Below are 17211 nucleotides of genomic sequence, written 5' to 3' on the forward strand. Positions count from 1 at the left end.
CCCCATTTTGAAAATGCCCTTGCTCCCATCATTGGCCGTAGTGGCATCTCATCTCTCTTTATCGGCACCTTGGTGCACTGACATGCGTCACAATTCAGCATCCATATGCAATGTAGGCCACCAAATTCCTGCGGTTAAGACAATTTTTGCTGTCTTATGGCCCGAAAAATGGCCTCCACTTATTCCGCTATGTGCATGTTCTAGAATATGCAGGTATTCACTTTCACTTGCACAGATTCTAAGTTGATTGTCCATTCCTCGCTTACAGAGTTGGTTCCCAATTAACTAAAAGTCACGAGCCTCCAGCTCTATAGCCCTTTTCCGTGCTCTTGTTATGTTTTCAGGAAACGTCCTGGTGGTTAAGAAATCAATGATATATTGACTCCATGCTGACGCAATGTTTACCTGAAACAATGTCACGTGATCCACTGGTCGTTTGGCACTACATGTAGTACAATTGGTAACATAAGAATGTGTATCCGCATACATAGTTGGCCAATAAACCCCTAATTGTTTCAATCTCTGGTGTTTTTTCACTGTTGAACAATGAAATGCACAATCCTAGACATGTGCTTCTTCAAGGTGATACTCGAATTCCTCCAGATTTATACATAATCGTAGATTTTGGTCCGATCCTAGATGATACAACCGTCCTGCAATCAACTGGAAGTTTTTTGTTTGTCGAATTGTTTGTTGTTTGGATCTGTCTTTCGTGCTATCAAACCTACCTCCATAGGAAAGAATGCTAACAATTTCCTGAGAGCATTTGGGTATCATTTCAATATTGAAAAGATAAGCATCTGGTATGTCATCATCTACTCCTTCAGGAGCTTCCCCGTTGTGTATCCTTGAAAGATGATTCGTTTGTAGATAGGTTTTACCCTTTTTGACCACCACTGTGAAATCAAACTAGCAATATAATAAACCAATGTACAATTCTCCCTGTATTGCATGGTTTATCCTTGAAAGATGATTCGTTTGTAGATAGGTTTTACCCTTTTTGACCACCACTGTGAAATCAAACTAGCAATATAATAAACCAATGTACAATTCTCCCTGTATTGCATGGTTTATTCACCAGATACAAAAGAGCTTGATGATCTGTGAAGAACACAAATTTGTTTGCGAGTAAATAATGCCAAAATTTCTTTATAGCATAAATGATTCCTAACCCCTTTCTTTTGGTGGTTGTGTAGTTCTTTTTTGCACTGTTATCGGCTTGCATAACAAACTGGAAAATCCATTGTTCCGTCTCTAGCTTGAGCCAGAATACTCCCGATTGCATATGCAGAAGCATCAATGTGAACATGGAATATCTTTTCCCAATCTGGTGCTTTAAGTACAGGTGCTAATACAAGGTTCTCCTTCAGCTTTTGGAATGAAGTTTCACACTCCTCAATCCTATTGAAATTGACTAGCAAACGATACAGAGGTTGTGCAATGACTGCATACATATATATGAATCTTCGATAATATCCGTAGTGTCCCATGAAGGATTGCACTTGTTTCATTAGTAGGCCTGGGTAGGTCTACTATGACTTTGACTTTGTCTAGGTCAGTGGTTATGCCATTTCTTGAGACAATGTGTCCTAAGATGCGGCCTTGCCTAACCATGAAAATACACTTTTCTGGGTTAAGACAGATTCGATATGTCCTGCATTTTTCAAATACCTTTTGCAAATGGTCAATATGTTCCTCTCGTAGAAGAGAGTGTACACAAAGATCATCCATGTATATCTCTAAGGGATTGGTTCTTTCCGTGACTGGTGGTGTCATGATGATTTTTTTGTCCTGGATGGTAAATTTCCGATAGTGTGATGGTACATTCATGTTTTCCTTCTCTGACTCCCCTTTAACATCACTATCTTCTTCAGCAGTCTATATCTCCCGTAAAGACCGTTTCAGCTCTTGGTATTTCTGTTTACACTCCAGTTTGGTCCACTCTTGGTCTTTTCTTGTTTCTTTTTTTTATTTTTGAGATTTTTGTGATTTTGTTTCTGTTTTAGCTTTTTGTATTTTTTTAATATCCTCTTGCGTTCTTTTTCTTTGAACTTTTGAGAATCTTCTTGATATTTGATGTTTTACACAATCCTCTGCTTTTACAAGCATCAAATAGTGAGTTTTACCTTTTATCCGAGGCATTAGGTTCTCTCTCGCTTTGTTTCCTGCTCATTTTCTCCTATAGCGTTCCTGGCGTCTAGGGTGTTGATTAGCAAAATCATAAAACTTGATATTCTCTGTTTCCCCCCCATGCTCATTTGAGTTGTCTGAACACTCAGTATCTGCATCATTATTTACTTCCAGAAGTTCAGAGGAGTTATAAAAACCTTCTTGTTCTGGTGGTTCTAACGTCTCATCTCCTCCTGGTATAATGCTTACCATGTAGTAGGGTAGCACATCATAGCCATCCTTATTGCAAAATTTTGTTGTTGGACTATCTGTAATGGTACAGACATCCAATGTTGCTAGTATGTGTTCCCATTCTAGAGGTTCTAAGGCATCTTCAGGGAATGTGAAGCTCCACACATCCATAGCTCTTTTTGTTGCCCTAACCACACTGGGAGTTCCGATCCTGCTAATGTAGCTGAATCAAATTCTTCCACCGGTGTCTCGTTCACATCCTTGTAACTATGGTCTTTCAGGTGTATTTTAGTTGTTGTCTCGCCATGTCTGAGGTATATGTGGTCGTAACCCCAATCTTGGACCATCTTCAATTGTTGCATGAATGGTCTTCCCAAGATGATCTCATAATTGTTCTTTTTGTCGAAATCGACTATTGCAAATGTATGCTCATACTCGATTCCGCACGAAGTGACAATCACTTTTTCTAAGAGTCTTAAAGGCTTCTCCATGAACCCATCTGTCAATTGCAATTTCATTATGGTAGCTCTTAAAGCTGGTTTTCCCCATTTTTTCCAGATTTCCTTGGTGGCGATAGCAACTCCCGCTCCACTGTCAAGAATAGCCTTGGAAACTACTCCTTGGAATTCTACTGGTAGCGTGGTGTTTCCATCTTCTCCCTTGCAATACTCTCAAACCTTGTTTAATGGTACTGGCCTAGTGTTTAGTTGAGGCCTGTCCAATTCTGTGATCCCTTCCTGAAGCTTCGAGGTGGGGTCTTTTACTCCAAATTTTTATAGGCATTTTCCTACTGTGGCTACATGTTTGGTCGTAACCTTAGGAGTTCGGCTAATGTGATTGTGCATGCCACCCGGATGGACAATAACTCAATCAATCCTTGTGAATCCATCACTCTGTTAGAAGAGAGTCTTTGAGATGGGATTGCTCTCACTTCAGACTTGGCTTTATACTCTCCTAGGTAAGAGGGTAGAGTTTTCAACGAGTCTGGTTGGCTGTGCCCCGAACTAATTGATCCCTGGTCTCCTCCTTGTGAATGTATATCAAAGTTCATTTGCGACCTTGCCTCAAATTCTTTAATAGGAGGTAAGATCTCATTCTTCTCTTTTCTCGTACTATTCATGTGGTTACTCACCCTGTTAGCCTCGTTGGCCTCACGGATTTGCTTCCACAGATCATCTAGACTGTTACAGTCCTTACCCATTTCTGTCAATGTTTTAGGCTGGAACCCGTCACTTGCCTCATCTGTTGTATTTGGAACTATGATAGGATCTCCTCTGGACTCATAGGCATTCGTGAGTCTTTCCTTCGTTTCTACTTGTTTCTCTAAAGTTGGTTGGATAGGGGTTGGAGCTGGTACTTCATGCCAATTTGCAGGTTTACCAAGCGGGTCTTCCATCAATAAGTGAGGTGTTTCAATCATCTTTCTACACATTTCCCACCTTTGTTTTTCTATTTCAGCACATGGATAAGTCATCCATCTTTGCTCCTGGGTTTGGTTCTTTTTTAGTTTGGCTTCATAAGCTTTTAGAAGTGCATCCAACTGCTCATTTACCTTGTCTGCCCAGTACTGATCCTCCTGATCCTGCAACTTTGGGCTCTGCTATTTCCTTGGGTGCTATGGTTGCCGTGGTGTGTGAGCTTAAGCTAGCTAAATCCTCTAACCGCTCTAATCTATTCTTTGTATGTTTTAACTCCTCGGATAGAGTTGTTTGCTCTCGTTCTTTCCTGGCTTTCATACACACCTTTCTAGCTTTCCAAGTGCTTCTTTGATTTTTCATTTCTGAACTTGGGGCATCGGTTTTTGGCTCTTCAATTATGGGTTCGTTCGTCATTCTTTGAGCTTGGGCTCATGTCACCGCCTGAATAGGTATGATTGTTTCATTTTTTGACCCTCCACTGGGAGGTACTGTTTCTAGCATGTTCAAGGTAGTTTTTGCTCCTTTGCTCGGGTTTTTAGGGCAATCAGGAATCAAATGAGTAACTCCACACTCGGTGCATATATGCGTTGACTCTAATAATTTCATCATGAGGATAGTCTCTTAGCCAATGGTCTCCACCACACTTGTAGCAGGGTCCCTTGGGTTGTTGAGGTGCTCCTTGAGCTCCTCTTTGTTGATATGCATGTCTTTGTCCGCCCATGCCTCCATTGGCTATGAACAACAATGTTCGTTCATCTAAGCTATATCCTCCTTCTCCTGCTGCTTGTGCTGCTGTTGGTGGTCCGGTACTTCCTATCATGCTCCATGGTTCTGGTGTCGAGGGTTCTTTCAATGGATAGTAGACAGAGTTTTCCGCATATCCATTGGGATCTTCATAATATGCATGCATAGGCACCAAAGCCTTCTCCTCTGATTCGGTTACGGTTGGTGTGTATCTTATACCGACTGGTCGTAATCTTGGTAGGGGTGGTTGTTGCCCCAACACTGGTTGTGGTCTTTCTACGGGCCTACAGGTCCTAGTAGGTTGCCTGCTTGATACCTAGGCATCGGTGGAACTTGAGGAGAAGCTACCTGAGCTTGGGGAGCGTAAGGTCTCTCTCTCACATATCCCTTGTTATAATAACATTCCTCTGTCCCATGGTTTGTCTATTTTTGTTCAATAGCACACCACTTGGGCTGTTTAGCCTGGGTTTGGCATACAAGTTAATCTTTTTTAGCACTTCCTCTACAAGATGTTCTTGGTTTATAGCTACTTCTCCTTTCGGTGTTGTCTTAGAAGACTTGCTTCCACTTTGTTGTGAAGATGAATCGTTGTCAAGGTCCTTGAACTCCCCCTCTTTGTAGACCGCACAATTGTCCACAAGGTAAAGAGCCTCCTTGGTCCACTCATTCAACGTCGTGCTCCTCTTCATATGTAAGTCCTTCTGGAGATCTGCATTCCTTAGTCCTTGGATGAATATAAGCATAAGTCTCAACTGAGTTGGCAGTTCTTCCACAGGATAGAACTTAACATATCTTTTTAGTCTTAGGGATGCCTTCCGTACAGATTCCCCATCTTTCTGTTTGAATTTATGGATTTGTGAGACGGTATTATGAGCTATCTCCCTTTGCGAGAATTCCTCGATAAACTTGTCAAACACTTCCTCCATAGACTCAAAGTCTCTACGCTCTACAGAGTCAAACCAAGTAGCAACGTCATCTTCTAGGGTTAGTCCAAACCCTGCAAATTGGGTAGGGAAGTCTAACACCTCTTTAGCTCTAATTACACGCACAAAGGCTGCTACATGATCTCTTGGATCTCTGTTTCCTATGTATTTCTTGTTTACCCATTTTTGCACTTGAGAAGGTCTAATTCTACGATGGTCTACAAACCTCATCATTGGATCTCCACGTCCTAATCGATATACCTCCTCTGGTCTTCTATAGTAGACTGGTTCCTCTCCCAGTGGTGCTCCTAAGCCATAATTTCTAACAGTTACCAGAAATGGTTCATCTCTTCGAACTCGTTCTATGGGTGGTCTTCTAGGCTCTATTGACCCTTGAGTCTTTGGCTCACTCTCTCCTTGATACCTTGAATAGAGTGGTGGTTCTTGCAAATCCCTTAGCCCTCGTGCGGCTTGATAACCATCTCGGTTTCGGTCTTGTTCCAATGTTGCACTCTGTCGAAGCGATGCCTGCAATGATGGCTGAGTTGCTGGTTGGTTTTGATTGTTGAATGTCTGCGTTCGGGTAGAATGTGAGGTAGCGTCATACTCTTCTGAAAAGGGATTTGTCGACTTGCTAGGGGTGTAGGTGGCTCTTGGCACTTTGTCTGGGGTATATGTTGATGCTCCTGGAACTGTTGCCTTTTCTAACTCCTCTGGGAGAATACGTTGGTATTCTCGCCCGTATCTATCAACAAAAACTATATCCTTCCCCATAGCAGTTTCATAAGAGAATAAGTAAAGAACCTTGTCTTTGCTTAATTCGTTTAAGTATGGTTCTTTGCAACAAAATTAAGCGACTATTCCCTCACTCTCATGCTTGTAGATTCCCACGTTCTCATTATAAGTTAAAACCCTGGTTGTTTTCTTATCATACATAAAAATTGCTCTAGGTTGATCAATGCTTGGTGGCGGTTCTTGAGCTTCTGAAACCATTTTCCCTTTTGCCACATTATCTCCATATCTGTTGTAATCTTTAGGGTTACTAACTATCAGATAGTGGTTCCCCTTTTCGTTTCGGAATCTATCTCCATCATCATAGACACGAATTATCTCTAAACTTTGAGCCGGCCTTTCTTCAATACAAATGCACTTGTGTCCTCGATAATCAGAATAGACTAGGGCTCCCCTCGAGTTTGTTCCTTCTAAGAAGATCACAGTGAGCTTGGAATCATTCAAAGGATTTAGGGAGGTGCTTCCTCCTGGCATTGGTCCGTCACATAGGTGAAACCTCCTGGCTGTGAACTACCCATCATGAAGAAAGATTTTTCTGACGAAGTGTCAGTATCACTACCTTTCTCAATAATCGGTGCTAGTGGATCTAGACTTGCCTGAGTTACACTCTCCTCGGTGGACACTAAGCTACCTTGGTCACCTGTAACCTTCTGGTCTCTAAAAATGTATCTTCCTGATCTTAAATTCATCAAACTTATCAATGCAATTTATCACAAATCCAACCACTCACCTGGCAAAGGATCAGTCTCCGCACAACGTCTTGCTTTGCTGCTGAATATACCTGTACACAAGCGCTTAATTTTGGCAATCGAATCAAAGCATTTAACTGCTAGAGGTTATCTTAGTAATGATGGTATAACTAGAGTGTTAATCTCAACCACTATTGTATTTTATACACTGCTGATGTTCTGGATTAGGTCTGCTAATTTGGAACTAAACTTCCCTCGATGTTGGTCAATTTACGTGAAAAAGTATGAATTCAGTCTTTGTCTCCGTCAAATGGACAAACAAGGTCCATATTCACTTATGAAAGAAGTTCTGAACCCTTAAGCCAAATGGAATCTCACTGTCTAAGCCCAGTCAAATTTTCTCTTCAATAGGCCCCAGTAGACATCCTACGGGTAGTATGTCTCCTGCTCTGTTTTGCTTGATTTTTGCACTATGGATTCCCTTGATGTGCTGAGTCCACAACTGTTTTTACTTTTTGATTTGGACACCTATAAGCTAGTCAATGGATCAGAAATTTGTTCCGACAGCCTGTTGTTTGCTGGTCTTGATCAGTCTAATCAACTCCAATTTGGACCAAAATTGACTAGGAGGCTTGCCTCAGGCTATACAACACCTTGCTATGCCCACAGTCAGTATCTGGCTTCAATTTCTTGCTTTAGACATCCTAATCGTAGGATGTCTTTTTCATCAGAATGGCTTCAAATTCAAAACACAGGCTCCCCTTGAGTTGCTGATCACTTTGGTATACTCAAAACTAGGTGTGGAGTGCAAAATCACACAGAAGACATTCTACGTGTAGGATGTCTTTTTGGCCTGTTTGACCCCAGACTTGACCCACAGATTCCCCTTGATGTTAGCAACCTAGTGGTATGCTTAGAGTTTGGTTTGGATTTCAAAAGTCCCCAATTTTAGCTGTTCTTGCCTTTTTCAGTCAAAAGTGCTAAAGTCTGCTTTAAACCCAATTTCCTCACCCAAATGAGATGAAACCCCTCTCAGACACTCAATATATCATGCAGATCATGCTCATGCAGCCATCTTATGGTTTTGGTCTTAAAATAATGCTTTGGCACAATTTGGGTAGGATGTCTGGCAATTTCAGCCTATCTGGCCTTATCCTGTCAAGATATGGTCAAATTTTCACTTTCCAGTTGAAAATAGGGTAAACCCCACCTTCTGAACACACTGGTCAACTCAAAAACCCAAAATTCCTATCAGATTAGCCTATAGACATCCTACGCGTAGGATCTCCTGGCTTAAAATTAATTTTTTTCCTGACAGAAATGCTCCTTTCCACTCACAGTAACTTTTGGACTTCACTTCAGCTTTCAAACTCACTTTTGCGTCTTTTTGTGTCTTTTACAACCTTGTGATGAATTTACCAAGAAAGTATACATGCATGAAGCGCTCTAGATCCTGAATCATGATGCCCTACTTACTCTACTCCTACTCATCATGTGAAATGGTGATAATGGTGTTTTGGTTGCTCTCTGGCCTCTTTGGACTCTCAAGCTCTCCTCTCACCGCTTCTACCACTCCAACTCCTACTCAAGAACTCAACTAATACCTAAAACCATCTCAGTCTACCTAAATGTACTTAAGTCGAAGGATCTAGGCCAGACACACGCTTCCTAGACTCCCTCTAAGACCTAGAGAGTCCTCCACCCTCTGATCCTATCTAAATGTAAAATGAGACTCTTGGAAAGCCAAAAATCCCTATCCTCAAGGACTAGTCTCGGTCACCTACCTAAGGTTTTTGTCCCCGGCAACATCGCGCCAATGTTGGACGGATACGCCGCGACGGACGTCAGCACAACGAGAACTCACCTAACAAGATTTGTCAGCTAAGGACAAAGCTCGATCTGCAGGCGCATGGAAGCAATCATAAGGTGTCAACCTACACTCGACCGACTCCTAACTAATTCCTACAGAGGTCTCTACCCAATGTCTAAGTCACAGTCTTCAAGAGTGCATAAGAGGAAACTTCCTACAACGCTTTCTAGAGCCGAACACCCATCAAACAATCTCGAAACACCACAAAACTTAAAGGTGACTCTACTAACACCAATAGGTTTCTCTCCCTAAGGTCTATGAACCAAAACCCCAACCCAAAACACCCGGTGCAAAATCACGTAGGATGTCTGGCCGAAAATTGCAAGTCTTCGTTTTTGAAATCTAAAATGCCTAATGTGTAGCTCTACTCAATGTGAATGCGTGGATATGCTGCAATGCAAAATCAGACAACGTATGCTTACCGAATCACCAGATGAAGCTCGTAGATGGAGCTTGCAAAACTAGACCGTACGTACGCAATGTAGGTATCGACGCGTAGCTCTCGTCGGGGGCAACACGCTGCACTTCTCCGCACTCGATTCCGACCACCGATGCACACATAGCGTCAAGATGAAGCTCACACTCTCTCTCGTACACAGTACGCTCACTCACAGACTTCCAAACTTTTTAAAAATGACAAAAGTTTTTTCATTAAGGTCAAAAAGTGGTATAAATACCTTACAATTCTCAAACCCTAAAGTTCCAAATCAACCATCTACTCAATCTAAATATCAAAACTGGGATACAATCTGGAAACTTCTGTAAGCCCTAATATTTACAAGGTGAAATGTCGAGTTTTTTCAATAAATGAATAATTACAAAAAATGATAATCTACCGAGTAGTCAATTTCCGTAGGGTGTGTCCAGCTTCTAACAACCATTCAAGATGGTGTATGGCCAAGAAGCGGTTATGCCATGGGAGTTTGTCGTTCCTAGTCTTCAAGTAGCTTCTCAAGAAGGTTGGGATGGTAACCCCTTAGTTGAGCCATTATATATCCTTGAAAGACTAGATGAAGAGAGGCAATTAGCTGTGCAAAATGCACTTGTGGAGAAAGATAGGAAGAAGAAATGGTTTGACCATCGTCTAAAGAACAAAGATATCAATATTGGTGATAAAGTCCTTATGTATGGAGTGTGTAACAAAAAGAAAAAGTTGAAATATGCGGGAAAAGGACCATATAGAGTATGTGAGATCACCCCACAAGGAACCATTCGTGTGGAGACTCTTGATGGAGTTGAAACCATTGGATTCCTCAATGGGAGCAAATTTAAAAGATATTATGATCCTTTAAGCCAAGAGGAGCTACGTGCCATCCATACAAAAAAGGCAGCCAAGGCACAAACAGAATTGAAGAAGATACAAGCTCAAGCTGAGACTAAGGAGCGACAACAACGCATAAGACGGAAACGAGAGGCCAACCTTGGAGTCACACATGCATTCCACGTTGAAACCGACGAGGATTGGTTGGACTCTGATACCCCTCTACGATACCCTAGTGAGCTAAACAATCCTTATGGAAAAGTGCTATATAACTCCTTATTGGACAGGGTGCTAAATATAATCTGCTATCATATGGGGTGTGGTGTCAGTTAGGGAAGCCACCTCTATCTGAGAGTATTATCCAAGTCAAGGGTGTCAACAAGGAAAAAAATTCAGTTTCTGGAATCTGGCACACTTCTGTCAGTTATGACAATGGGGTTGTAGCTCAAGACTTTTTGGTCATGCCTGTTGGAGCTATGGAGAGTAATATAAACCTAGGATGCACGTGGATGATAGCGACCAAATGCACTATTGATTGGGGGACAGGGGGTGTCACAACACAGAAACCAACTCTTAGCCCTGCCACTCAAGCCATAGTCCCTGAGATATTGCCTCTTAAGGAAATAAAACCCAAAACATTGCATGTCCAAGAGGTTGAACCATAGGTCCAACTGATGTAGTTGAAATAAAGCTTGAGACACAAAAGACCCATCCCAATGTAGCAAAGAAAACATACAAGTGGGTCCTTAAAGCTTTTTTAGCGACCATAGCCAGTGCTAAAAGACAAGATCCTGGTAAGAGACGTCCCATTCGTCCCAAGAAATGTAAAGAAACGTTGCACTGGATTCTTAAAAAACTATTGGAATCCCAAGGCTACTATAAAGGAAATGATCAAATTTGGGTGCCAAAACGTAAATTGTGCTCTTACTTGTCACCGGGCCCATGTAAGCTCAATCCTGTGGCTCCAAAATGAATTGAAGATCACGGAAAGGAAAAAATCACGGAATGCTACACACCCGCTCCAGAGGTAGTTTGGGTACCAAAGAAAGAACAATTTGTTCCACCTAGCTCAAGAACATGGAAATCAAATGAAGATTTTTGCTCTTCATGTAGTTCCTATACGAAAATAGAAGCTTCGACACAACCTCCACCTACCATTGTACATATCCATACAAGCAAGAAAGAGTTTGCACCTCCCGTTGTAAGTTCACCACCTACAACAATGTGGCAAATAAAAGCATGGGAGAGTACCTTACCACCCTTGCAACTAGATGAAACACATAGGGCGGTCAAAAACTATTGGTTAAGGCCGTCACCTATAACAACTTGGAACAACTGGTTTCAAAGGGCGACGACATCATTCCAAAAGGTACGATCTATCCAAGGAAGGGGGGAGTGTTTGCTGACATCCATCATTCAATCTCCAATCTTAGGGAATGTATATATAAAGCCTTATACTCACAAAAACAAGATAAAAAAGTAAAGGAGCAAGAGCCATAACACAAAATCATAAAAACACTTATACAAAAGAACACGACCCTTGTAATATTTGCACTCTAACCATCATCTATTTGCGTGTACAGATATGGCTAGTACGCTAGAGTCATCCAATCCTGCCTTGGGTGAGGGGTACCCTTGTTACTTTTCACAACTGTTTCACATGGTCTTTCCGGTGCTTGCATTTGAATGGGATTTGGTAGGTACGCTAGCATGTGAGACGAATTTTGAGGAGTTAGAATGGTTGATACATCTCTTGACCACGACTGATCTCATACTTAGTAGAGAGTGTTGTTGTGCCATGGCACGTACGTAGTGTGAAATAAAAACATTCACCTCACTTTTGACACTTCTCGATGCATGGAAAGAAAAACAATAATGTACATATTGTGATATATGCTAAAGCAGCTACTGCGGTCGCTATCATGTACATTTCTATTCGGGGAGTCGTGGCCCTGGATGTGGATCAATTGCATACTTTTTCACTTGATAAGATGCCTAATTTGGTTTGACAATGTAGATAGTCCAAGTGTTTCATGGCAGCACACTCATCTCGCCTACAAAGACTGATGCGGACAAAAACTGCCATAAATAGCAGCTAACAGGCGCCGTTACAGAATTGCATGGAAAGTGACCCAAAATGGTATATTGATGAAAAATGATGCTTATCTATGATTTTTATGCTTATGAAAGTGCTTATCTATGCTTTTTATGCTTATCCCACAAATTTAGGGATTTTCCTGACTCCGTTTGGGATTTTTCGCATAAAAAATGACATTTTTTGGGTTAAAAATGACCTGAAAATGGCCTAGTTTTGGTCCAAAGTGGAAAAATGGCCCAAAAATTGACACATCATCTCATAATGCCGTGGGGAAGAGAGAGAAGGGATCTTTTTACAGAAAAAATCTGTAATTTATCACTACTGTGTAATGGCTTCCATGGTTGCTCAATCTATGTGTAGGGCAGTCCCGCCTCTTTGAAATCTTGTATCTGAGCTAGTGAGGGAGTGAATTAGGGTTTCCCCTTATCAAAATGGTGTGTGGGATTCACTTTAGAAGCTCTTAAATCTCTGCAAACTCAGAAAATGGTCGCCGTGAAGGTGGAAGCTTGTGTATTCGTTTCAACTGTTTGATGCTACGACTATGTAATTTGGGGCAAGGCTACATGATACCACCAAAGAGGTTTGGGTTTTGATTGAGAATTGTGCTTGTATGAGCATTGAGATTTTATGGCTGAACTTTTAGTTTTCCTAATTGCACTTTTAAAGTAAAACTGGATGTGATTTGATGATCCTTTCATCATAATCTTGACTACCAAAACAAGCACGTTCCAAGCACAATAGCAAAGAGGGTTTGTGACATTTTTGTCACGAACGCGCTTAGAGTTAAAACCATCTTTAGGAAGAGGGTTGGTGATTCTCCATAAACGCTTTTTCATAAAGTGTTTGTGACTCTCATCACGAACTCTCACAGCCATAGGTTCCGCACCTTCCTAGCTAGACCGCATACATCCCGACATTTCTGGTGAACCCGACGCGAAGTTGCTGGGGTGGGAGTTTGTGAATTGATCTACACACTTTGTTAGACATGGATGAAAATCAAGAGACACATGGGATGCACTTTGATCCTGCAGACATGCAAATGTTTCAAGCATTTGTCATGTACATGCAGCAACAACAAGCAGCGGAAAGAAGCCAAATTTCAACCGCAAAAGCACTACAGTCCACTGTGAAGAGAATTGACCAGTTTGATGGCAAGGAAATCACAAAGTATCTACGAGCTTATATGAAGGAAATGGAGTTGAACCGAGTGTGTGAGGAAGACATGGCTCGAAGTTTTGAGCTAGGTTGTGTCCCAGAGATCAGAGACCGTATTAGGGCAATTCAAAAATGCTCATGGAAGAAATTGGGAGGAATTCAAGCTTGCTCTAAAAGAAGACTACTTTATGGAGGACTCTGAGAGGGTGACCAAAAGAACTTTCTTAGATTGGGTTGCAAAGCCTAAAGAAGGGATTTCTGCGAGCTTCTCAGAGAGTTTGAGTGACGATATGCTCAACTATCACAAACTGAACAAGCTTCCTTGGATAGGGAGAAGGTAGAACTTTTCCTACAAGCAGTGGGCAAAGAAATTGAAGAAAAGTTCGAACTTCTCTTGGAAGACAAAGATACAGAGCAAGGTTTGAAGACAAGGTGGAATGATGTACAAGATGCAGTCTCCCTGTTGGCAAAAAGACAACGCAAAAGAGACAAGATGGTGGTGAACAATGGTGCTCCAGTTCCTACTATTACTGAGAAGCAGCCAAAACTTTCTATTGTAGCTTCTAAGGATGATGGGTCTATGCTTGAAGAACTTGTGAAGGGCATACGTGAGCTGAAATTAAAGCTAGCAAGGCTTGAAGAAAAGGGGCAAACATCTGGACAGTCATCAAGTCAAAGACCTCAAAACAGAGAGGGATTTGTAAATAGGTGCATCTGGTGTGATAGCCCAGACCATCCAAGAAGGGATTGTGAAAGCTTCAAAGATGCCTTGGGTAAAGATCTTATCTTTTTCAAAGAAGGGAAGATAAATCTTAGTGAAATAGGGAAGCCCTTGGCGACCAACTTTGGCAAAGGAGGGTTGAAAAAGCTAGTTGAGGACATGGAAACCAGTCATGCTATCTCAATGGTTAAAGCAACAGCATTTGGCTTAAAGGCTGGTCAAGTCATGCTCAAAGGGTCAAAATCTATTGAAGATGTGAGTGAGGATGGTGAAGATGTCTGGCCATCTGCGATGGAGTTAGCTATGAAGGGAAAGTTGACTAAAGAAGTCTTACATGAAGCAGGAGATTCTATCCCTCTTGAGACTGGGTGGAATGAACCTGTAGATGCCTTGTCAGTGCATGCCTACATTGCAAAGTGTCGAGGAAACAAGGCACTTGTTGAAGAAAAACACAGGAGAGAAAATGGGGATGAAGCCCCCTCAAAGAGGGCTACTAGAGGTGGAGGGAGAAAGGATCCAAGTCCCTCTCAAGAGACCATGGCAAGGGAGCCTCCATCACAAGAAGTACCAATGAGGGATGATGCACCAAAGGAGAAGCAAGATAAAGAAAAGAGCAAGGGAGAAAGCTCATCATACAAGCTACAATCAGATATTGAAGCTGCCACACAGATTTAAAGAAAGTTTTAGAGGAAAGGATCTTACATAGCAAGGTGGAGTTTACATTGGGAGAAGTCCTTGGCATTGCAAAAAAAGAGTTCCACGAGGAAATCATTGATATCATAAGAAGGAAGCGACAAGCTTTAACGGAGTCTATCCAATCAGAGACTGAAGAGAGTGCTTCAAAGACACATGTGATACAAGTACAACAAACACATGAAGATGAGAATTTTGTAAGCTGCTACCAGTCTTTGGGTAGCAGAAATAGGCATGTTAAATTTGAAGATGAAGATGAAGACGAAGCCACTCATAAGAGCCACTATTCTAGAAACCATTGGGCAAGGGCTACAACAGAAACCTTGGTTAAGGTGGGAGATCTTGAGGAGCCTTATGTGGCCTTGATAGACCATGGTTCGGAGATTAACCTCATGTCCAAGAGTCTCTATATGAAGGGAAAGTGGCCAATTGATACTGACCATGGGTGGATGATTAGGGCTGCAACAAACAACTCATCCGCGGATCTCTATGGTGCTTGTCCAAATGTTAATGTAACCATAGGAGATGTGAAAGGTGAGCAAAATTTCTTTGTTCAAGAGATTTCAAGCTATCCTCTAATCCTTGGACAACCATATATCACCGCAGTGCGAATGGAGACAAAAGTGTTGGATGATGGATCTGCCTATGCCAGGGTCAAAAGCAAAGATGGAAAATGAGCTGTTCAATTCTTGACAGTTTGCATTGACCATGAGCGAAATCGTGATAGCTTAAGGGACCATTCTCTACCAAAACCAAGCAAGGAGTTTCGAGATCAAAGGGAGATGAGGGGTTTTGGCCGAGTACCATTGTAAAGCGGGAGTGCAGTGGTACAGAAAGAAAAAGGTTCTGGCCTAATCCGAAGGGAGACAAAGCTTTTTCTATAGGTGCCCTAGTAGCAAAGGATGGATCAGTATCTTTCACAATGCTTGGAGATTTAAAGAAAGGACAAAAACAATATGTAAATAGTGTACAGAGAAAATACAAAAACCATAATTTGCTAGATGAAGACGAGTACATTTCAGGTGTTTTTGAGGAGGTTTCTTTTGTAGATACTTTGGGTGATCTCAATGCTATAACAAGTTCTAGTTTTCAACAAGGAAATGACCTGGTAAAAGTAGCTTCTATGGACATGTATAGAATCATTGGTCTTTCAAAGATGAGGAGTTCTTTAATGTGCAAAAAGATCTAGAAGTGCGAGTGGAGACAAAATAGAAAACTATAGCAAAGAAGGTGAAACCAATGGCATTGCCTTTGCCTACAGATTGCAAGGAAACAATGGATCAGGCTTTTTTGCAACCTAGTCTCTGAGATCCAAAAAGAATTGGACACAAGTTTACGCAAGAGTCATTGAAGACGTTAAAAGTTGGAGGCAATGACTCCTTGATAGATATTGAAAGAAAATGCTTTGAACAGACACTCTCCAAACATGGAAAAGCTTTTGCATTTGAGCCGCGTGAGATAGGGTGTGTGGATCCATCTATAGTGGAACCAATGGTAATATTCACTATATCTCATGTGCCTTGGAATCTACGACCAATTCCAGTGCCAAAAGCACTCTTGCCAAAGCTTATAGATTTACTCAATGAAAAGATAAAGATGGGGATTTTGGAACCTTCATGTGCCCCCTACTCAAGAAGATGGTTCACAGTACCAAAGAAAAATGGAGCTCTACGCTTCATTCAAGACATGTAGCCTGTCAACAAAGTCACAATCAGGAATATGGGTACATGGCCAATTGTAGATGAGTTTGCAGAAGCATTTGCAGGAAGGGAAATATATTCTATGGGGGATTTGTACTCAGGGTATGATCAGTTCCAACTAGCAATGGAAAGCAGGGACTTGACTACCATGAGAACACCCTTGGGTTTGGTAAGGATGTGCACCTTACCGCCGCAGGGAGCAACCAACTCGGTTGCGCACATGATGAATGGTATGAACAAAGTCCTTTGTGACTTCATACCTCAAATTACAATGCCTTTTCTTGATGACGTTCCAATCAAAGGATGCGACTTAGATAAAAAAGATGAGGCTCTGGATTCGAGGGGGTGCCGTAAATATGTAGCAAACCACATCAATGATTGTGATAGAATTTTAACAAGGCTGGAAAAAGTGAACCTTACATTATCTAGGCAAATTCAGTGTTTGGGGTTGAAGAAATATTGATAGTGGGACATCTTTGTAATCCTCATGTCCGCCAACCTTGTCCAACTAAAGTGGATGCAATACAGAGGATGAAGGAAGTATGCGTAAATATCACGGAGGTGAGAAGGTTTCTAGGTGCATGTGTCTTCTATCTCATATGGATTCCACATTATGCACATGTTACAGATCCTCTTTATCAATTGCTAAGGAAGAATCAAAGGTTTCAATGGAATGATATACATGTAAAAGCTATGAAGAAGTTGAAGCAATTGTTGTTGTCTTCACCAACTTTGAGGAAGATTGACTATGAGTGTGGAAGACCGGTGATTGTGACAGTGGACACT

Source organism: Adiantum capillus-veneris, chromosome 9, assembly GCF_014529385.1.
Source record: "Adiantum capillus-veneris isolate H3 chromosome 9, ASM1452938v2, whole genome shotgun sequence".
NCBI lineage: Eukaryota > Viridiplantae > Streptophyta > Polypodiopsida > Polypodiales > Pteridaceae > Adiantum > Adiantum capillus-veneris.